Source organism: Gasterosteus aculeatus, chromosome 3 (assembly GCF_964276395.1).
Source record: "Gasterosteus aculeatus chromosome 3, fGasAcu3.hap1.1, whole genome shotgun sequence".
Lineage (NCBI taxonomy): Eukaryota > Metazoa > Chordata > Actinopteri > Perciformes > Gasterosteidae > Gasterosteus > Gasterosteus aculeatus.
The window spans coordinates 15,817,215-15,840,786 of record NC_135690.1 but is presented as its reverse complement, the minus strand read 5'-3'; the positions used below and the strand labels follow the sequence as shown (position 1 = coordinate 15,840,786).

The 23,572-nt window shown below is 47.2% G+C and overlaps 1 long non-coding RNA gene across 1 annotated transcript in view; it reads left to right on the top strand.

The window, feature by feature from the left end:
- Positions 1-22,605, top strand: part of LOC144405545 (uncharacterized) — a 49,107-nt gene extending 26,502 nt beyond the window's left edge. The window contains exon 3 of the long non-coding RNA XR_013467196.1: positions 21,237-22,605. This is a non-coding gene — a long non-coding RNA (uncharacterized LOC144405545). The remainder of the gene's footprint in view (positions 1-21,236) is intronic.
- The last annotated feature ends 967 nt before the right edge of the window (positions 22,606-23,572 follow it).

The window sequence follows — 23,572 nt, the reverse complement described above, 5'->3', positions numbered from 1 at the left end:
GCTGCTGTGTGCAAAATGCCTGCAGGCTTCTATTCCTTCTGCTGGTCGACGCCCTCCAGCTAATCCTTGCCAGCCACTTTAGATGTAAAAAAAATGAAGTATACTGCAGGCTCAATCTCTAGAACGGAAAGGAAAAAAAAATCCACCAAATCTGCAGCTCCATGTATTTTTGCACAACAACGGCATTAAGCGGCAGACTGCTATCTTTGCACAGTCTAATGGCTGTAAAGTGCAACGACTCACATTTAAGCAACCACAGACCTCCGCTGCTCCCACAAATGAGGCAGATAGATGGGACGAGGAGGCGCGTGTGTGTGTGTGGGGGGGGGGGGGGGGGGGGGGGCGCTGGGAGCAGAATGGCAGCTGATTGGTTGTACTTGCTGACTCGGTCATTTGGGCCGAATATAGAGAGCCTGTGCAAAGCGATTCTGAGGATGAAACTAAAATTTGTCGTCCACTTATCCAGCTGAGCACTTCAATCACAAATGCGTTGTGATTGAAAGTGTTGTGATTTCGGCCAGTTCTTGTCAGGTCCCCGACTCCGGCTTCCCAACCCGGTTCTTCTCACCCGTCGACGTGATGGAGCGAAACTTTCACCATTCATTCAGACATGCTGTTCTCAGAGCAGGTTGTGGCCGTTCCGCTCCGACTCTACCTGGAATAGGACAGCATTAGAAATCACATAAGGAAGCCCAATATCACCAAACACAAATCCACTAAAGGGGCTTTACGTCTGTCTTTAGATCCTCCATCCAGATATGGAACAATTTAATTTAAAATACTGTATTCTGATGTACTGATGGACATCTTAACTGGGGACCAGGACATATGTCATCTGTTTGTTTCCATTCGATAACTCCGTCCTGGTATTGAGAATGTTTAATATTTGGTAGCATTTGTTCCATTCAAATGTTTTATGATGTTTATTTTTTAAATATTGAACCAACAGGGACAAGCAAACAGATTGGTGCTTCACAAGTGTGTATATGAAGCATGAAGAGCGCGTTCCCCATCGGCGATGGTTTGAAGATCTCGCTCTCTGTGTGAAACCATCCATCCTTTCTACGAACGCTGCACGAACCTCGAAGCTCATGAAACTATGAAACAGACGCAGATGCTCGTCGAAGTTTGCCAAAGTTTGACTTGAGCTTGAGTTCTTTATGTTCCTTGCTGCGTGTCTGAATGTGGGCGTGGAACAGCTGTGACGAGCCGGGGCCCCCGGGTGCCGCAGAATGTGTGCGTGGTTTCACTCACGCCCCCTCACAGCTCATTCCCTTCATTCCCGACGCAAACGAAAAAACCCTCCGTCAGTCCTCACAGTTGTCCGGCACTTAGGTGTGAAATGTAATATATATATATATTTATTAAACATGTCATTTTGCAGGGTTTGCACACAGCTGTATGCCTCTGTGAAAGTAAGCTGCAACTCCTCTCATCCTGAACGAGTGGGTTGATTTCCCGTTTGATACCAACAGGGGAAGAAAAATTGCCCCCCCCCTCTGCCTGTCTAAAAGCACATCCCCAGCGCTCCATCGGGCAGGAAATAGAACATTCCCCCTGCTGCAAAGAGGAAATGGAACAATATTTTTCAGAAACAACAAGAGGAGCAGCGACGGCTTTGATTGGGCGAAGTTGCAGTTGTGGAGATGGAAACACAGAAATAACTTTTCATCGCCTTAAATGAGGCTTTTTTACAGGTCTTCTAACTGACATCCCCATTAATCAGTCAGCTCACATCTGCAGAAAATGATTTTCATCACTCTCTGTACTATTATTTAGGTCCTTTGCATAGCAAAGAGCGTGGCTTTATCCCACAATATCTCAACTGAAAATAAAGATCTGGTTTGTTTTATCTTATCAGCAAAGCAGCTTGATGTAATGAAGTTATTCTGACTACAAAGCATAACATGAGCATAATGAAAATCAGATAGATTGACTTCAAGGCAAAAAGATAAATCATTGGGTATTAATTCTCAAATGGCACGGAGGGAAATCGTGCTGCTTTGTCGTACAGCTGCTAAAATCTGCTAAACCAAAATCATCCATGTCATCTGATTAGCAACCTGGTGATGTGAACTTCCACAAATATATTATCATCATCATCATCATCATCACCATCATCGCCATCACATGTCTGACATGTGGCACTTATTGTGTTCTTATTTTTGCTGCATTAAAAGGTGAATCTGTTTTAATGCAAAGCACTGCTAAACTCCAACTGTGGGAATTTGGTATTGAGCCGCCTGCAAACCGCATGTGTGAAGTCCTGGCACGCTGCTGACCTGGAATCAGATTTTACAGCCTGCAAACAAGGTGTTTAACTGTCTGAGGTACAGTCTCACATTCCTCTTACCCTTTAACTGCTCGTTTTAACCTTTTACTCGGCCGCCGTTTCGTCTCGGTTCTGATACACTCTGGTTTTAGTTATTTCTTTTTTCTATTCTCTTTTTTTTTCTTTAAACATTTGGAGTGTAGGCATCATGTAAAAGATTAATTTCTTTGCCAATTTAATCACAATCAAATGAATAAATACCACATTTTTTAAGCTGCCTAACCTTACTGTTGGGTGCAACTGCTCGGTATCTTGCGCTGAACGAGCAGCTCATCCTCCAATCAGAGGTCAGCCTTGGGGGGCGAAGACAGATCAGCTCACCCTCCAATCAGAGGTCAGCCTTTGGGGGCGAAGACAGATCAGCTCACCCTCCAATCAGAGGTCAGCCTCGGGGGGCGGAGATAGAGCAGCTCATCCTCCAATCAGAGGTCAGCCTTGGGGGGCGAAGACAGATCAGCTCACCCTCCAATCAGAGGTCAGCCTTTGGGGGCGAAGACAGATCAGCTCACCCTCCAATCAGAGGTCAGCCTCGGGGGGCGGAGATAGAGCAGCTCATCCTCCAATCAGAGGTCAGCCTTGGGGGGCGAAGACAGATCAGCTCACCCTCCAATCAGAGGTCAGCCTCGGGGGGCGGAGATAGAGCAGCTCATCCTCCAATCAGAGGTCAGCCTTGGGGGGCGAAGACAGATCAGCTCACCCTCCAATCAGAGGTCAGCCTTTGGGGGCGAAGACAGATCAGCTCACCCTCCAATCAGAGGTCAGCCTCGGGGGGCGGAGATAGAGCAGCTCATCCTCCAATCAGAGGTCAGCCTTGGGGGGCGAAGACAGATCAGCTCACCCTCCAATCAGAGGTCAGCCTCGGGGGGCGGAGATAGAGCAGCTCATCCTCCAATCAGAGGTCAGCCTTGGGGGGCGAAGACAGATCAGCTCACCCTCCAATCAGAGGTCAGCCTTTGGGGGCGAAGACAGATCAGCTCACCCTCCAATCAGAGGTCAGCCTCGGGGGGCGGAGATAGAGCAGCTCATCCTCCAATCAGAGGTCAGCCTTGGGGGGCGAAGACAGATCAGCTCACCCTCCAATCAGAGGTCAGCCTCGGGGGGCGGAGATAGAGCAGCTCATCCTCCAATCAGAGGTCAGCCTTGGGGGGCGAAGACAGATCAGCTCACCCTCCAATCAGAGGTCAGCCTTTGGGGGCGGAGACAGAGCAGCTCATCCTCCAATCCCAGGTCAGCCTTTGGGGGCGGAGTCAGAGCAGCTCATCCTCCAATCAGAGGTCAGCCTTTGGGGGCGAAGACAGAGCAGCTCATCCTCCAATCCCAGGTCAGCCTTGGGGGGCGGAGTCAGAGCAGCTCATCCTCCAATCAGAGGTCAGCCTCGGGGGGCGGAGACAGAGCAGCCCATCCTCCAATCCCAGGTCAGCCTTGGGACAGAGACAGTTCCGAACACGAGTGTCGGTCAAGAGTATCGGCGAGCTATCGTGTCGTGTTAGCTTTTCTATATCTGAGCCCGAAACACACTGCTATGTCAACAGTTAATGTCCAAAATAATAAGTCACCATATGACACCAAGCTTCGAGTAGAACCTATTTCACAAAGCGCAGCAAATCCCCCCCTCAAAAAAATGTTTTTGTGTTTACAAAACTATGACAATGATCAATCCTAGAAAGATCTTTGCGTGTTGTCCTTTACTGATTTGTCCCTTCACTATATAATGGAGCAGAAATAAGGGAACATAATCCCTCACACAGTCGTGTAGCACATCCTGCTTCACACTAATTTCCTGTGCCACATGAGGCTCCATCCTGCACGCTGGATAAACCATCGGCTCCACATCAATATTCTCAGCGGGTTCCCTCCATCAAAACGCCATATACCGGCAAATTACGTAAACATATTGTGATTGACCACGGCGGGGGCGTTTAGACAGCCAATCAAAACAACTCTACTCCGAGTCAACCCGCCCGGCTGAATTCCCCCGCAAACACTGTGGCGACGCTTCGACGGACATGCAAACAGCACATCTGCCGCCGTGTCCCCTCGCCGCCGGGTCGCCGTTGCAGAAAGGACCTTGTGATGTTTTCTTTTTTCGGCGGCCCTCCGCTCCGGCCCGAGCACTCGAGCCCGCCGCCCCTGTCCATCAATACTGTTTCAAAGCCACCGATATCTGAGAATGAAAATTGAAAAATTAAATAGATGGTTTTGGTGTGTGTGTGGGAGGGGGACGGGGTACAGGGGATGGGGGAGGGTGAGGGTGATGGAGAGGAGAGGCCTCATGGGAGCGCAGTAGGTGAGGCGGATTGAGTCTTCTGGAAGCAGAATTCTCCTTCTGGACGCTTCGCTGCCTCTAAGTGGAGAAAAAGCAGCCGGACGTCTCCTCGGTATGAAACACAAGTATTCAGCAGACGAGGCGCGTTAGTTACCCGGAACACGTCGACGCTGGAGGGTTTCACGGGTCGACTCGGTTCCAAGTAGAGAGCGCGAGAGAAAAGAAAGACACGAGTCCACTTATCAGAACCGCTGCAGGGCCGGTGGACGCCTTGTAAAGGGGTTAATACAGGAAATCACACTTATCACTTGAATCACTTGAATGCTGTTCAACATTTGATGAAATGTGATTTAATAGTTCTTGTCTCTCTCGGCTCATCGTTCAGGGCTCCTAACGGCCTGCTGACGCACCGGACAATCACCTGTGTGTGTGTGAGTGTGTGTGTGTGAGTGTGTGTGTGTGTGTGTGTGTGTGTGTGTGAGTGATGGTTGAAGCTCCTGGAATGACAAGAATGGGCGCACGAACACACCGCGTGTACGCGGCGTGTAGGCGCATCTGTGATGGATCAAGCTATCCCTGGAATGACGTTCTTGTGGGCGAGCCCGCCCGTGTGTGTTGGACGTATGTGCGAATGTGTTAAATAGATGAGTGTGTGTGTGTGTGTGTGTGTGATACTACATGATGGATCAACCCATCTGCAACCGGGCGGGATGACGGAGAGCAGCCGGGGACGGGCGGAGTGGGAGAGATGTTTTGGTGCTGTGAGCAGAGTTCAGATGTGATTTGGCTCCTGAAACACTGGAGCTGAAAGAAAACGACAAACTCCAGAGGTTTGAGGATTATGAGTTATGTTCTCCTAGACTCTCACCTCTTATCTCAAGCCTACCTATGATTCGTCTGCACTACGACTTGTTTCTAGTAACTCAAGTGTAATCTACCGAGCTGATGTGTCCTGGAGAAATATCCTCCAACAAGGTAAAGCAGCCCGTCCTCGGTCGGCCTTTTGGTCAAATCGTATTCAAGTTCATTTAAAGAGACCAATAGGGAACGAGGATCAACGTGAGCCAGGCGGCGCTTTCGATAACGGGACTTCATCGTCTCCTCCGACATCAGGCATCGACGCGAATGAATACGTTGACTCGTCTTTGTGTTCTTGGGTTGGTCTCTTCTCATGGGATGAAGCAAGAACCTCGGCGCAGAAATGGTTTCGGTTTTCGTTGAGTCGAACCGACGCGATCTCTTTGATTTTCGATCAAAAATCACAAACTTTTACCAAGTAAACTTCCACGTCTGCTCCTTCCACTCAGAGCGCTCGTGCTGACACAGACCAGATGCTAGGAAAATAAAAGCACAGAGACGGATGAACATATGCAGGCGTCCAACTACCCCCCCCCCCCCCCCCACCGCCCCCCCGCCCATCCCATCCGGAGATTTGGAGCGTTTGGAGGTAATTTTGAGGATGAGGGAGGTGAAGTAGTAAGAGGGATGATGTGTGTCGGGGCGGGGGGCTGTTGCGGGAAGAAAGGCCGTCACTCATCGCCCGTCACTCGAGTCACGGAGCCATCGAGTGCTGCCGCATTAGTCCTGGTGATGGGACGGGGCGTTGGAGGGGGGGGGGGGGGGGGGGGGGGCAACCGGCTGGTCATACGCTGAGGATGGATGAACCTTGCAAAACGATGCACGCCGTCGTAGCTCATCGCCTGCCAATGGGGGAGCGCAAGGACTTCATTGAATTAATGAACTAATGGGGGGCAAAGACACACGCAATGCTGTATGATATAGTGTTGTAGCTTTGTATAGCGGTGCAATGCTTAGTAGTGAAAGAACCGTTTGATTTGAAACCAATTGGAATTTATCTGTTAAGAATTAAGCCAAGGAAGGAGGATAAATACAAAGTCCGACCCGGGACGCCGGCGTAAACATTGATGTGTCGCACATTGTCAAGATAAAGGCCTGAGCGTTCCAGTGCATGATGGTCACCTGCCGCGTTGTGGTCGTCGCTGAGGATCCTCCTCTTTCCACAGCTTTGTTTTCGTCTCGCTCAGGTAACTGCTGGTATCCTCTTGCGAAAAAATGAAAGAAATAAAGATTACAGCTTCGCATCTTCAGCCAGCTGTGTAATTACAGAGGAGTAAATGACGGCCGTGCTGCTGGTATGTCAGCAATGCAGATGTCACGAGAGGCAGCCCGTGTTTATCACGTACGCATGCGTGTGTGTGAGACTTACCACTCCTGCGCATGTTTTGGGAGTTTCGCAGGCCTGTGTTGACGGATTACAGTGGTGTGTGTGTGTGTGTGTGTGTGTGTGTGTGTGTGTGTGTGTGAGCATGTCCTCACAGGCGAACGTCTGCAGCTCACTACAGTGCATTCCTCCTGCAGAGTCCTCCTCCTCTGCAAGTATCTGCCCGTCTTTGTTTTTCCAGTTTCTCAATGGGGGGCCGGCCACGGACTCAATGCAGCCACTGTGCAGTTTGAAACAAAACACACACACACACACACACACCTGTTACGCAAACTCCCCGCCCACAGGCGCCTTTGAACTGGTCTCAGCAGTTGGATGTTTCAGGAATGCGTGGGTGGTGCAGCAGCGAGCGGAGATATTCGAAAAGACAAAAACACGTCTGGGTTTTAAGCCCCATCAAAGTATGTGCTTGTGTGTTGCTGGATATTTGGTTACACTCGACATCCGTTTGTTGCGCTTCCATCCACTGATGTCTTTGGAAAGATGGAGGCCACCTGATGTGGAGTTTTTCAAATGATTAACTATAAACGTTTGGCTCCTACTTACTTACTGTGTCACCTGGTGGTCATGTGTTTGAAGAATTTACACGCATGTTGAACCTGAGAAAATTAAGAAGGAGGCTTTCTTCTACTTGTGGAGTGGCTGCAGCATCAGTACGAGGAGCAGGTATGAGGCGGCAGGTGTTGGGGCGTAAACTTGGCCTCCTCGGCTGGCTCGTCCCGGCCTGTGAACAATACAGAGTTACAGGAATCCAGCGGGACGGGGATTAACTCAGCAGCCTTCTGTGCACACACAAATGATTGATTCTCATTATTTCTTATCAGAGGCTGCAGGGCCACAGTTCTTTAAAAAAAAAAGAAGCTTAAAATCATTACTTGAGTAGAAGCGATAGAAGTAATACAACTGTGCTAAAAGTGCCATTTATAGGAGTATTAGATCAACAATGTTCTTCTTGAATATAAGAAATACATATTATGAAAAATCTTTCATTGTGTCGAATGGCTCCATATATGTATATATATATTGTATATAGATATATATATATATTTTTTTTTTTCTGTGGAAATACGTTTTTTGATTTTGATTCCAGCTTAAAATCACGTTTTCCCATCAATTATATGAAATATTATTTAAGCTTACTCAACACATGGGGCATAATCCATCGCAGTATGCATTGATTTAATGTCTCAACCGCAATCGTCAGTTGCAATAGCAAAGAACAAAGGCTCTAACTAGGAGAGAAATAAATACTCCAAACTATCAGATAATCCATCTGGCAACTCTTTCTAACCTCCTGTTTCTTCACCTCGCGCTCTGCTCAGGCCCTTAAGTGGTTAACAGCCATCTAGCTGACTCTTAAATGGCCCCCGATTGCTATTACTAAGGTTTTCTGGGGCCTTTCCTTACTCCTCTTAATGACAGCTGCTTCCGCACATTAATTCCCAATCAATAATGCAAAAACACTCAGCGCGTCGTCCATCCTGCCGCGGCTTGATTTTCTAATGCTCCCCGAAAGATACCGAGTCGGGCTAATCGGTCCGTCATCATCGCCAACTCACAAGTTCGCCAGAGGAACGTTAGAGAGTTTTAAAGAACTCTTCTTTTGGAGGCAGCGTCGGCATACGGACGCAAATGTCTAGATATTCGGTAAATCAGCGAGCGGGAAAATCCTTTGCAGATGAAGCTCTTCCCCAGACGCACACACGCTTACACCGCATGGAGGGAGGGGGACTCTTCTGCCCGCGTGATCTATCGTTGCATTAACTCTATAATACCACTCAATATTGGCTGGGAGGCTGTTTCCTAATGGTTAATAAACCTCATTTAGCAGAGCACACTATGGGGCCATTTGTGTGTTTATGGTCAGAACAACGCTTTTGGGAGTCCAGCGGTTATGAGAAATGATGCGGGATCGCGTTTCGCCGTCGTCGATGGCTGGACGAGGCCGCGTTTTGGAAAATGCAATCAGTGTTCAATACATAAATTTCCCCGTGAACTCATTATGCCCCGCCTTTCCTTTTTCTCCACGCCGATGCGAGTGGGCTTTCCAAAATCCAATATTATCTTGTAAAAACATGTAGGCTGATTGATTATCCGTGAATCACAGTGATCGGGGTCACGTAATCATCTGGATCATTTCAAACAAATACTCCCCGGTTGGATCAATACCGGTTCAGACGCGGGCGAAAAAGAAATGCTTTCCTCCATAGATTTTGTAATCAGCCACTGGTGCCGGCTGCTGTGTGTTAGTGAGTGAAGACTACTTGCGTTCTGTGGCAAACCGGCTGCGGTATTGAATGTTTTTTTTAAAAAAAGACCCAATCGACCTGCTTGGACGGGAGGACGCTCGTCGGCAGGCGATTTGTGTCCTAAAGGTCGTAGGACGCCGCCTTCCGACTCAAAGTCGGTGAGTCTTGCGAAGTCAACGTTTTGTTAAATTGACCCCAGACAATCTGCTTGTTGACATAATTAATAATTATGCAGAACATGTCGCTCCCACGCTAAAGAACGCTTACTTATGTGAGGAAGATCAATAGAAACATATTTTATCTGATGTTTTCTTCTATCCACAGCAGCAATGAGCCATCTGAAAAGACATAGTGGAGTAATGGCTGTTAGCGCCGTTAGCGCCGTTAGCTTCTTTCATGCTGTGAGCAGCAGATACTCTCTGACTTTCATGTCTAGGGCCTCAAACATCTAAATCTCTCGTCTTTGAAGACGCCTCGGACAAAGTCCCTAAGTTTCATGAGGAAGTGAGTAATGGGAAGGAAATGAGGAGTGAGAAAAGGGAATTACAAGGAATCGAAACATACAAAGCAGAAAATGAATGAATGGGTGGGGGCGACTAAATCCCGGCATTTCAAATAAAGCCTTGAAATGGAACCTTCTGAAAGGGATTTCCCACCGGAGGGTCTCGGGTGTCCGATCTGACACGCGACGCGAGGCCACAGCAGAGGATTGTTGATGGTGGAGATGTTTGTTTGCACATCCGGTATGTTCCTCTACTGATCCGCCATCAGAGAGAAATATTACTCGGTAACCTCAACGATAAACCACCAGGGTTCCAAACAGCTGCTTGTTGTTTCATGATACAGTGCGACTTAAATTTAACTACATCAATGCGAAACAAGCAACCTCTGTATTTGTTTGGGTTATTGGTACATTTCTCGTGATTTAAGAGGCCATCTTTACTCGTCTTTTTTTTCCAACCTCCGGACAGAAGCATTCAAACAGTTAAACGTTTCATTTTTACCTCACACAGTTTAGAAGTGGAATATGACTCGTGCCTGAGCAGCATTTAGGTCTTTTCTCGACCTGAGTGTTTTTTTGGAGTCTGTACTTCAGCGGATTGTTCAGCGTTTGAGTCCTGAACATCGGCGGCGCAAAATTGCAGCTCTCAAGAGAAGCACTTGTCCTTTTGTTCTGCCGTCACGCCACCCGGGAGCAGAATACGACACCCGGCAGGGAAAAAAAGAAAATATAGATATGCTAGAAACAAAAAAAATAGCAGAGCGGTTGTTTGACACAGTTCATGACAGCCGTTCCAGTGACTGGTTCCAAACACACACACACACACACACAGAAAACAGTCAAACGCATCGTGGCGTTCACGTTTCTCTGGCCGACCGTTGGCTGAAGGAGGGAAAATGGAAGGAGGATTCTTGGAAGCATAATGTGTTTCAGAATGACATTTTAAGGAGAGGAGACCTGTCAATCACCGAGCAGAGCTCCTCCGTATAAATGTCTGTCAAACGGCACGGCGGGTCGACACTGAATCATCTGCTTCCCACAAGCAAGCCGGGTCATGTGATCAGGGATGCTGCATATCGCCTAATTATATTACGCAAGCTCTGTTTCTTGTTTATCTATTTGGTCCGAAGCTCTCTGCTGTTTGTTGGATCCCTCGCGACCGGCGCAGACTTCCTGTGCGTTTGCTCCGGCTTGATGTCACAAGTGATTTCAGGAAAAACACAAAGGAAGACGTCGCAGGATTGAACGTTAAAACAACATAATGTTTTGTCTGTTCGTGGGCTCATTGTGGGCACACGAGGTCTCTTAGTTGCTTCTTCCTCACGCCGCGTCGAATGTGGGGGTCAATTCCGTTCAACATTGATAAATTGTAAATAAATCAAACGATAGTTGCAGCACATTTTCTGACATTGCAACATTTTATCCACTTCCTGCATTATTTTCCTCATATTTGTCATTACATGCTGTTATTTTGTCAAATCAATTAAATCAGAATAACACTTGTGATGAATAAAATCAATATGTTTGCTGTTAGTGGAGGCTGCATCCACATCGGCCTCCTCGGTATGTAAAAGTATTTAAGCACACATTTAAGATGGGATGTGTGTCCTCTAGCTGTGGAAATATCCCAACGCAGCACAGCTACAGCGTTTGGAAAGTGTAACCACTTCAACACAAGACGAGGGGTCAATCTATCATTGTATGCTGCTAATGTAAAAAAAAAAAAGAGAACACAGATGTGCTTCATTTCTGTCTAATTGAACTCTGCCTCGCTGCGATTGGTCGCCTGCTGTTTGTGAATGGGAACGCTGGCTGGGAAATGTCATTCATGTGTTTGGCTCTGGCTCAGATTAAAGGTCCCATTATTGTCAAATGGCCTGCTGTTAATGTCCCCGGGCACGCTGCTCCGTGGAGGTCACCGTGTTAATAGATACCAAACTAGCCCATTATCAATTCCACGCACGCTGGGCCACTAAGAGCTTTCAAACACAAGAGAGCCAGAGATTTATTGCCATTATCATATATTATGTTTGATCGTGAATAGTTGTAGAAATTACTCATTTTAATTCAACTGAAAATGCTTACCGTTTGCTACAAGGGCACAGCTGTCCGTTAAACGGTATTTTAAGCGTCTCGTGCGGCGTAATGCGATCACGTCACTGCACCGATGCCCTCGGGGAAGCACTCATCGGGGCTCAGTAAAGTATTGTTCAATATAAAGCCGGAACTTTGTTCATTTGGCCATCGACGCATGAGGCAGTGCATCACGAGGTCCCTCTGGACCGGAGAGCAGAAAAGAGCCAGACGCGGTGAGAAATTGAGCGCGGCATCCTTAAATGTTAACTCGCCGACAAATGGACACGTTGGCCTCGTTTTTGGACACGTGAGACTGAAACCAGAGCTGAACCCAGAAGGGCAAACGTTGAAATTGATGCTATTGATTGAATTACTCGAACCGGCCTCGGGTGAAGAAGAAAAAGAAGAAAAAAGGGTCGGAATGAGTTTTTTGTGGAGGCTGAAGCCGAGACGGACGAGGACGGGAGAGGATTCACTTTCAGGACCTTTTATAAAAACAACTTCATAGACGTGAAATGCATTTTTCCCTTCCGTCGCCGCCATTGACCTGCAGATGACTAACAATCTCCACCGTGCATGAATTTAATATGTTATGTTTTCTGTTACAACAGTCAGCCAAGCGCACTCCATTAGCCCAAACATCGGCCGTCCATTACGGGGGGTTTGGGCGGGGGGGGCGATGCCCTTTGGCAGAAATGGTAGAAGGCAGAGAAAAATAAATATTTTTTGTCAATTGAACAATTCAGCAGCCCATTGCGAAAAAAATATGTTTTTGTCGTAACATTGATCCGGCAATGAGATAAAAAGCAGAGGCCCCCGGCGGCCTCTTTGTTGCATGTGTGTCTGTGTGCGTGTGTCTGTGTGTGTGTGTGTGTGTGGGGGGGGGGGAGTGACTTCTGGTTGATGACGATTCTCAACCAACCGTATTTTTGCTACATTGTGCTGTTGTGTAAGAAAGAGGAAGCATTGAGGGTTTTAAGCGATGACGTCTGTCCAGATACGAGAGAAAGGAACGTGTGGAAATGAAGTGATGATGCGATGAAGAGTACGAGAGCAGTGATGAAGAGTACGAGAGCAGTGATGAAGAGTACGAGAGCGGTGATGATTAGATGCACACAGGACAGACTTCCTGTCGTAGTCGCCCAGTAACACTTACAAAGGGTCACTCTTTTCCTTTTTATGATATATATGTCAGAATTTGGGTAAAGGCTTTAAACACAGTGTTAGTCAGTCAGTCATACTTAAATCATCACACTTGTTTCCGATATTAACTGATTTAATTATTCTGGCTTTGGTGAATATTAAATTGTTAATGCATAAGATTTCAGTCCTGGTTGATTCCTAATTTCTATTTGAAACTATTTGAGTGTCTTTGGCTGCCTCCCAAAATCCCAACAGCTAAAATTATATTTTATGTAAATTGTGTGTTTCATTTCTTGTGTGGGAGGGAAACTGTAAGACAGTATTTCTTCTTGGGTTTCACCACAGACAGTTTCTGTTCTGCAAACACAGGAATATTTCAATATCTTAATCAGTCGGCCGATGCCACGTTCTCCGGTAAAAGTGACTTTATGGATATTCATTTAAATTAAAATAGTCAACATTCATGTAGACTGACGAGCATCCCTGATCAAACACATTCCATGAGCAGTACTGACAAACATCAATATGTTTCAGCTTTTTAGAAAACCTGAGAAGAACCCAGATTGCGGGTCGTTCATCTTCTGAAATGTCGCCGTGTGTTTTGCGTGGCAACGAGAGCCTGACGAGCACTGAGCTTTATCATAGTCCGGGCAGCAAGGTGCCCGGACTATGATAAAGCTCACGTGCCCCCACCCCCCCCCCCCTTTACACCCCCCGCCTGCTCCACTTGTGGTTTGTTCCACTTTTTTGGCGCGCTAGCATTTTTTTCCTCTCTTGCTAATCTCTTCAAACATTTTCTGGCCAGCCGGATGGCGAGCGGTTTGAGTGATCAGGCTAAATTGCCTGAGAGGCCATTAATAGTTTATAGAGGCGAGGCCGATGGAAGACAGGCAGGAGGAGAAGGAGACCAAAGCTAATTAAATCAGTGTCGGAGGGGGGGGGGGGGGGGCTCTGGTTTCTCTGGGGTTGGCATGGTGGGCCGTAAAGATTACCATTATCACTTTCATTACCCCGGCTGATTGTCTGGAGGTGGGGGGGGGGGTTTGGGATGGAGGGACACGTGGCACCAAATTGCTTCGCCATACCCATTTACAAACCTCTGACAATTTCCATTATCGTAAAGTTATGGCGCAGGGGGGGGGGGTTATTTCAACATTACTCGCCCACCCTCTGTTATTTAATTCTCATGGCGCGCTTCATTTGGAGATACGTCATAGACACCAGCTCACGTGCACATAACGAGTGTCGGATAAAAAAACCCGGTCGGGGAGCCGCGGCGCCCTGCTGGGATAGGCTGCTCTCTCTTTTTGGGGGGGGCGGGACACATGCTGGAAGTTACTTTACCACACAGGAGGCTGGAGCAAAGACAAAGACTAAATGTTCCTCCCTGTGACCCAAAGTTAGGCCAAGGCCACGTGTCGATTCAGCCCACAAGGCCGAGGCGTAAAAACACAAACGTTCCGCCCCGCTTCTGAATCCCGCCGCTCAGACAGAACAGGGCCGCCGTCGTTCCCATAGCAATCTGCAGTTCGTTATTGGTCGGCGGTCTGAATCGGTCCCGTAACTCTTTCATACGCCCGGCGTGCCCGGGCCGCTCAACGCCGCCACCTGGTCGAGCTGCACGAACACGCACTAATGAGCCGGTGAGCTGATTGTGCTGCGGCACGCTTACTCATTACCTGCGGTCACCATGGAGACGCTGCCTGTGGACGCCGTGGTCGTCGCGCTTGGAGCGTTCACACATTCAGCGGAGTGAATGTGTGTTCTTCATAAATTCACGCTGACGAGAAGAACGCGAGGCCGGCGACGACGATTCTGCTCATGTTCTAAAAACCCGCCAAGAACCCACAAAATATTCTGCAGTAACTGATATTGTATTTGGAATGAAACCTGTTGGGTGGAGTTCTGAAACCACTGGATGTCTCCACTGAAATACAGCATAATAATACACACAGAAGGATAAGTAGTGTAAATATACTGTGTCTTATCTTTTTCTGTCTGTCTTTACCTTTGCAACAAGACAAGAGACATTCGACTAATCGAGTCTCCGGTCCGACGCGTCTCTCCGACGTGTGTGGAAATGTGCTTATTGACTTCAGTCGCCTGCCGTGTGTGAAATCGGTCCGGACTTCGTGTGTCGGGCCTCGTCCAGCGGCAAACTGGGTGGGGGGGTTATAACAAAGAGTCGGCACATGAAGGTTGTGTGATTAAACTTAAATCACGTCACAGACGGAGCTGTTTGAAGCCACGTTGGCTAAATCAACGCTCAACATCATGAGAAACTCCCGTGATATATGTAAACAGCTGAAACTCTTGAATGCAGAATCTAATCTAGATCCGCTCACACCCAAGAATCCGCATTTGGAAATCAAACCATTAGAAATGATTTGAATGCAAACAAACAAACTCATGTGCTATTTCAGTTTCTAATGAATGAAATAATGGAACATCTTCAGATGCGACAGCGGAAACCTCACGGATACATCGAGGCTCCGCTCAACAACCCTAATCTTACATCTGTGACTCCAATGCTTTCATGATATTAAACTGGATGCTCCAAAGTCCTAAACAGGAAGAATAATTTGACACAGCAACTGAGAAGTCGTCTGTAGATCATCGAGCGGTACGTATCTTCAGTATGCAGACGCACATCACGTTAGTTGTGCTCCTTCTGGCCCAAAGAGAGGAGAGCGTTTGGAGCAGAGAAACCCACATGGATCCAGAAGTGGTGCACGAGTCCGTCCGTCCACGTTCCTCCGCATTCAGCTGTGGCTAAAAATGCAAGACATGCTGACGGATACAGATTCCTGGTGTGATGCGATTTGGACTGTTCCTAATCCCCTAGAAAGCCCCCAAACTAAAAGACAAAGGGGGGTTCTGGGTTGTAATAAGGACCCGCCTGGTTCACGTGTCCTCTCATCACGCAATCAACAGCCATCGAATTGACCCTCCCGCTTCATGCGAGTTGATTATGATGATGATGATGATGAAGTGTTGTTTGTTTGCTCATGAAAAAAAGGCTGATTTGATATAATTGCTTTCTGCGGCGATCGGACGCAGCTCGGCCTCCATTCTCTCCGCTCGCGGCCCCCGACCGACTCCGAGTAGACGAACCCGAGGAGCGCTCTCTGGCGGGAGAAGCAACCTCGAAGCCTGAGGAACGCCATCTGGACTCCTCTTCTGGAATAGATTTGCTGATCCCCAGCAGAATTTTCCCTAAACTTATGCAACGTCTAATCTCCATTTCTCGGCGTGTGTCGGTGAGTTAGCGGATCGGGGCTCCTCCTCCTCCTCCTCCCGCTCGGCTGCCAGGCCCCGTAATGGAAAAGCAGAGGGCCAGGCCCGACACGTCCAAGTTCCATGTGTGTGTCTGTGTGTGTGTGTCTGCACGTGTCAGCAAGCACAAGGAGGGAGGGAGTTTATTTTTGTGCGCACATTTGTCAGCATGAGGGAGTGTGTATATACACACACTGTGTGTGTGTGTGTGTGTGTGTGTGTGTGTGTGTGTGTGTGTGTGTGTGCAGCATGGGGGTGGTTGGTGTATGTTGAGAGAATTTGAGGGTTGTGCGCATGCCTCTGTTTTTATGTGTATATCAGGGCTGTAGTGGTGGGTAAACGCACGTAAACGCCGTTTACGCACCTCTAGAATTTTGGAAATAGCGTTTACGCTCCTATAAGTGGCGTTTATTGATTGTATATGACTTTTACTGATAAAATTCTGCAATATAGCCAGGACAGCCTTACAAGAGTCGCGACGCTTTGTCGAGGTCTGTATGATCACAATATTCAGAGTTTACCCACCTCTAATTTTACCACTACAGCACTTGTGTATATGTGATAGTTACACAGTAACAATGAAATAGGTTTAACTCCATGTGCGTCATGACACACGCACACACACACACACACACACACACACACACACACACACACACACACACACACACACACTACATCTGTGAGGCTCAAGCACCTTTGTGCATTCACAAGGGGCTGTGGGGGAACTTGGGGGTGTTTTTTGTGTGTGGGGGGGGGGGGGGCGGTTGTGGGACTGATGGCTCTCTAACATCTGCAGGTCCACTCCCACATTCGGGGGATTTCTTTAAAAATGTCGGCTATTTGTCTGAGACGCCAGACCTCCACTTGGATATTGTGTGTATTCTTTCGCCAATGATACACCAGGGGGGAGGAAATGAGTTTGGTTTGCAGGGAGACAAGAGCGACACAGAGAGGGGGGGTGGGGGGTACGGTGGTGGGGGGGGGGGGGGGTTGAGGCGGTTTTCATTTATCTCTCTTTACGAGTCGGGAGGAAGCCGGCCGGGTCAGAGAGGAGCTGCGTGCGGGGGAGAGGAGGGGGAGAGGAGGGAGTTGACTTGTCTGCTTGATGCACGACAAATGCATATGAAACGCAGGGAGAGGGGAATTGGATTCTTCCCTTCGCTGAGACCACTTTCCCTTCCTCCCTCTCCGATCCGTGCAATGAGGTCACGGGTTTGGACAGGTGCTAACACCGATGATGAATAGCGATGTCGTCGGTTTAAATGGAGCGAGTGCCGCCTTCTGATCAGGACGCCGCAGAGGGAGCCGAAGGCCCCGTGAGAGTCCGCGTGGGGCGTTATCGGCTCCAAACGGCTAAATAGATGGGAAATAAATGCTGCGTCTTGGGGTTCGGATCTGCTGCATTTCACATGCATCACTTCCATATTCCGATGACATGTGCACTCAAACACAGGGGTGGCATGAATGCATATAAATATGGAAATATAAAAGGCGGCACCTGCACATGTGGTTTGATGTGTAGTAGATACTGTACACATACACAAGGCCATTACTAAGCAACAAGAGAGTCACAGCAAAGCTCTCCGAGTCTCACAAGAAGAGAAATAGATCAAAAAGATTTCCTGGGGAATGAAAACCATCTCAATTCTCATTTGGCACAAAGCCGCCCCCCCCCCCCCCCCCCCCACCTCCTCACAACATCAAAAACCACCGACAGTGCCTTTCCACATCCTCTGTCTCTGCTGCCTGTCATCAAAAAGTACAATAAACGTACTGCAAGATTGGTTCGGCTTCTGTTGAGCTTCACAGTTCCACTGCTATTGTTTAGGAATCCTAACCCTGATCTCTTCTCCCTCCGTGCTGCGGAGCATTATTGTCCTTGTTTTCTCCATCCCCGACTAAGTGTTTTTATGTGGCCGTGATTGTTTCACAACTTTCCCCAAGAGTGAACCTTCAGCATCCCTCCGCCACCTGGAAGCCCCTAATATGTAGTCTATATAGAAGTCGATGGTATTCCCTAAGAGTGGTTTGGTCAATTAAAACAGTTCAAAAAGTCAAAATATGTTGTGGAAAAAAATGTTATAAGAAAAAAGTCAAAATATTCTAGGTTGAAAAATGTTTTGAAAAAATACTAAATAAATATGGTATAGTAAAATATGTGAAGTCAAATTGCTTTTTGAAAAAACGTAAACATGTGTAAAAACTGGAAGAGAAAAAAAAGACCAAATATTTGAATATGTTGAATAATATTAAGAAAGTATTATGGGAAAAAGTCATGTAAAAAAAAAAAAAATGAAAAATGAAAAACAGTAAAAATAATGCAAAAAATGAAGTTAAGTTTTCAAGGATCTGCTTTTTGTCTACACAATTTGACCGAGACTGATGATACGTTTTGTTGAACGTCTGGTGAGAATTTGTCTGCTGCCTTGTGACGCAACTTGAGAACTTTTTCTGGATCCTCCACCCTGCACATTCCTTTCTGGTTTAATCCATGCCCCCAATGTGAACTCCAATCTGCACAGCATCAGCACTTACCATCTCGCACAAAGTCATTTTAAGTTACCCACTATGTTAGTTCGTGGACTCTGGATTTCTTTAGTGATAATACATATGTAATATGATCTTAACTATGTTGTGAGATAAATCTCGGAAAATATATTAGAGATAATGCCACAAAAATAAAGAAGCAGATAACGAAAACACAATCAATGGAATGCTGCCACAGGACAAATTATCTCCTTATAATTTAGATCAGCTGTTATTTATTAGTCGCGGCAGAATTCAATTAGCAGACCTCCCATCCTGGCGGCCCTAATTCAAACCCCACAAGGTCGGAGGAGGGCGCGGCGTGTTTATCTTCGGCTGATGAAGTGCTACATGGCCTGGTTCAATGGCCGCCATGTCACTCCCCCAACAAAAACACCCCTCGACCCCCACTATCAGCCCATGACCTTTGACCTCCGGAGCCAGGGCTGGCCAACATCTGGTCCGAGGCACCGTCGCGCGGTGAAGGGAGGGAGGATCGGGAGGGACGATGGTGGGTGGTGCTGTTCGACATGATTCACACCTCGACAGGCTTTGAAGGAGTCGTTTCAAAAAGGCCGGCGCAGTTTGAGAGTGTCGAGGGTCAGCGGGGCGCTCACCAATCGTTTGAATATCACACTCGTATAACCAGCAGGTACCCAAAGTCAGACTTGCATGTCTGGTTTTTGGAAAAGTATACGGGACCCTTCAATGACTGTCAGCGACCTTTTGGGGGCCACAGCCTGTCTTCAATTTGTCCTGACCTCGCAGGGGGGGGCAGACAACTTTTTTTATCCTCAACAGATTGGGTTCTGTTTGAACAGTTTTGATTATCTCAGGGAGATAAAAAACTTTCTTTTCAAACATTTCAGTCCAAAAATAAAAGAGCTGGGTACCCATCCCTGAAGGTTCTACAGATCCTTCACATCTTCTCATAAACCCTCCATAACTTGGCCTGTGGATGTCCTGGGATAAACTCAAGGGGCATTTAGCGGTGATGGGTTGCTTTCCTTGCTTGTGTGAGGTCACTGGTTCAGACCGATCCCTCCCCTGACGTCCCCGTGGAACGTCTTCGGGGGAGACACGGAGGGTTAAACGTAAACCCCTGCGTCTTGTTGGCAAACAGCTTGACCGGGGCGGCTCCTCGGCTCCGCCCCCTTTCGGGGCTCATTCGCTCCTTTCTCCTTTTCGCTCTCCTGGCTGCAGACCTCCACGTACCAGAGGAGGAGCTGCAGGAGCCAGGTCGCGATGAGCGACGGGTTCCGTCTGTGCGTCCCTCGCCGAGGACGTGACCCAACGGACGAGAGTGTGACATATGTAAACATGTTTTACACGCTCACTCTGCACGGCAACGTGCTGTGGTTTGAGAAGTTATGCAACAGTGGCACATGCCCGGGCTGGAAGAGTATGCTGCCCCTCCCTCACATGTTAGAAAAATCACAACTGGCTTATGCATGGTTGGCATTCCACACAAGAGCACTTAACATTGAATCCAGACTCGCTGCAGCAGTCACCGAGCCTTCGCCTCAGCTCAACTCTTCAAAACACATATTACAGCACGTTTTGCACTTGGACGGTGTCGTGGAGGGAAGTCTGTCATTCTTTCGTTTTTGGAATGTTACGTTTTAAGGTTTTGTTTGTGCGGAACTCTTCTGTGGAGGCGTGCGGTGCAGAAATAGAGGAGGGACTTTCCCGAACTGTTGCCACATCGTTGGCACATTCACGTATAAATATGAGCGTATTCTGTTCATTACTCCTTCACACAGGAGGCCGGGCCCAAATCCCGAAAATCAGCCTCAGGGAAAGCACACAAACATAACACTATTTTTATTTTTATTGGGCAAATACCAGTGATTAATGAAAGCGACTAAAGCGTTTTATAAATGATGATCAAAAAGAGTTTGAAGAATCAAAAGTTTAGACCTTATCCTTCATTGCAAAATTATTTGTCGTATCGGCCTTGAGAAGTTCGCCCATCGACAAGTTTAAACAAATTTCTCGCTGATTCTGCAAAAATGAAAATGCAAGATGGAAATACTGTTGGGGTTTTGATTTGTGTTCGTGTCTTGTTGCAGGCGAACGAAAACGCAGGCATGATGGCGTGTATTTGGTGCTGTGGGCCAAAATTGGGGGGGGGGGCAGAGGTTTGGTGCATGTGAGCACGCGTGAGATCGAGGCTGATCCAAAAAACCCGTCATATTTAAGAGCAGCTCATTACACACTGTTCTTACCTGCTGGAAGAACATTATGTAAAGGACATTCACACAAAGAGACACATGGAAGTTTCCACTGACTCCACCTCGGGTCTGTGGGGGGGGGGCAATCTGCCTGTTCCACTGGGTGGAGGGTAAAACAAGTAAAACAGAGAAGGAGAACGCTATGGGAGGGGAAATACTCTGTAATTGCCGGCTTGTGGCTCCTCGAAGCAGCAGATCTGATTATGGGAGCTGTTTTTGTGCTGAACGGTCGAGTAAACAACGCAATGAGGAATCAAACCGGTGACTCTTGAAATCTAAAGTCTGTTTTCTGTAGACTTTGAACAACAAAATAATATCTGAAATGCAACTTTGGCAAATGAGACTGTGGTTTGAAACAGAAATGGATTTTTTTTCTTTTTCTTACAGACATGTGTCGGTGCGGACGCTCTATTCCTTTGAAATGAGCCAACATAATCCAGGACCACATCCAGGGACCACATGGAGGACAACTGGCATCATGGACCCCGGCCTCCTCCACGGCCAGGACTCCTTCAGCCCGACTGACGGAGATGATCAATGAGCAAATGATCCATTCTCTTTGCATTGCCACGTAGTTACAGATGCATCGTTACCACAGCAACCGATGCAGAGAGGTGTGCTGACAGTTACCAGACGATGACAAATGGGCTTTAACGTTTGTTTTGGATGACAATAAAAATGTATTTCACAAATTAATTTATCATAAAGCCTTTTGTTAGGATTCCTTCCCCAGCAACCTTAAATAAATTTACCGAAAGAAGACATTAGTCTGGGGGAAGGACAAGTGAATGGCATCGAATTAGAAAATACTTGCCAAGGAGTATAATATCTCTATGGCTTTTATTGTGAAAGGTAAAAGCAGAGAGCGGCTCCGGTATGTGCTGCCTTTGTCAGGTCTGAATGGAGTCGTGAAGTTTGCCTTCTTGGTTCAGTCTCACGGCTAAACCGTTCTGCACAATGTGATTGAGCTTCATCTGCAAAGTAAATCAAAGAAAATCTAACTTGTTCTTAGCAGCATAGTATTGCCATTTTGTTTGTACACCTGAAAATTAATTTCACAAAAACATTTGTATTCTGAATAGCAGAACAGTTGCAGCCAACGAAAAGATAAACAGCTCCGTTCGCGAGTGCCGACAATCTGCTGACGAGCATTTAGCGCTCGGGCTGCACGCCTTGCACCTCCCCTGAACATGTGCTTTTTGTTGTGGAATTCTCCTCCTCTGCCCTAGTTTGGTGATGCATTGTGTTGTGTTGGTGTGTCGTAGATTGAGTTTTGTTTGTGTCCTGCTCCTATCTGAACCCTGGATTCTAAGCAAATGTCCCCCAGTGGGACACCAGAGACGTTCTGGAACCTTTATTGACAGACAGTAAATTCACTGATGCACACGTTTTACAACCACTTAAAAAACAGGATATGATGAACATTCATTCAACAATACATTACAAATTGTATCAAATCGGACTTCATTTAAACCTTCCATCGTGTTCTCAGTCCATCAACTCCCCAAACAGTGATGTCACTGCGCTTTGGGGGCTAATGGAAAACACCTGCTGGGACATCACTGCTTGGCTAGCGAAGAGAACAAAGGAGCAGTCCAAGAACTAAAAAGCTTCCTACCATCCAGAGTTCATGACTGTCGGCTTTATGAGCGTGATTTTTGGGGTTTATGGAACTTCAGAGGTACTGACTTAACTAACTGATAACTGTCAAAAGACTATTGAATGAACCAAAAGTTGCATAACATTCCCAGGTAATAAACCGGGGTGCGTATCCATCACAAAGTCAGATGACTGGACTAAGGAGCCAGTCCAAGAATCATTTATGCTTTGCTGCTTCCCTTTGAAGATCACTTCACTATCGCTTGTGTCTTTGATTTGGAAGTGGAAGTGACCTCCAGTTGACCTCACTCCCCTCAAGTTCACCGTCCAATTCTCTGCTCTTGACCTTCGCTCTCCGCTTTGTGCAACTGAGACTGAAACTAATTCAAAGTTGTAAACTGCAGTGCCCTTATTCTTTATGTGCAATCCTTTTTAGATGCATTCCATTACCTGAATGCCTGCCGGCCACATTTGATTCATGTTCCATTTTTTTTTTGTGGCTGCCTTGCAAAATGGCCCTGCCCATTAGAGGTCATCACAGGTCACATGACATCACATCATTAAGGTCATTAACTCCCACACAATTAGTGATTCAATTGATTTGGATGCACTGAATTTTTATTTAACAACCGAAAATGAAGCAAATGAAGGTATTTGCCGACCCCCCCCCCCCCCCCCCCCCCTCCCCTCCACCCAGTCGAGGTGGAGAAGGGGGCTACAGCTGATGTCAGCATCAACAGGTCGTCAGACTGTCGCCCTGGCTGACACGTAGCGACAGACATTCACGCTCACATTAACACCCCGGGGGATTTAACCTGTGCCGCATGTCTTTGGACTTGTGGGCTGTGGGAGGAAGCTGAGACCCGACGACACCTGAGGAACATGCAAACTGTAGGCGGGGGTTGAACCCACTGTTTATATCGTGGATAACTCAGTAACTTTGGGTTTGGGATTGTTGGTCAGATCAAACAATGTAGAGCATCAGTGTTTGCATGATGCATCACAGTCGTCGGCCACCTTTCATTTGCAGAGTTAAGGTGTAAGCCACTTTACACTAAACCATATATAAAATAAAATAAACCGTTTAATACCATTTAAATAAAATCATAGAACGCTTTCCAAAA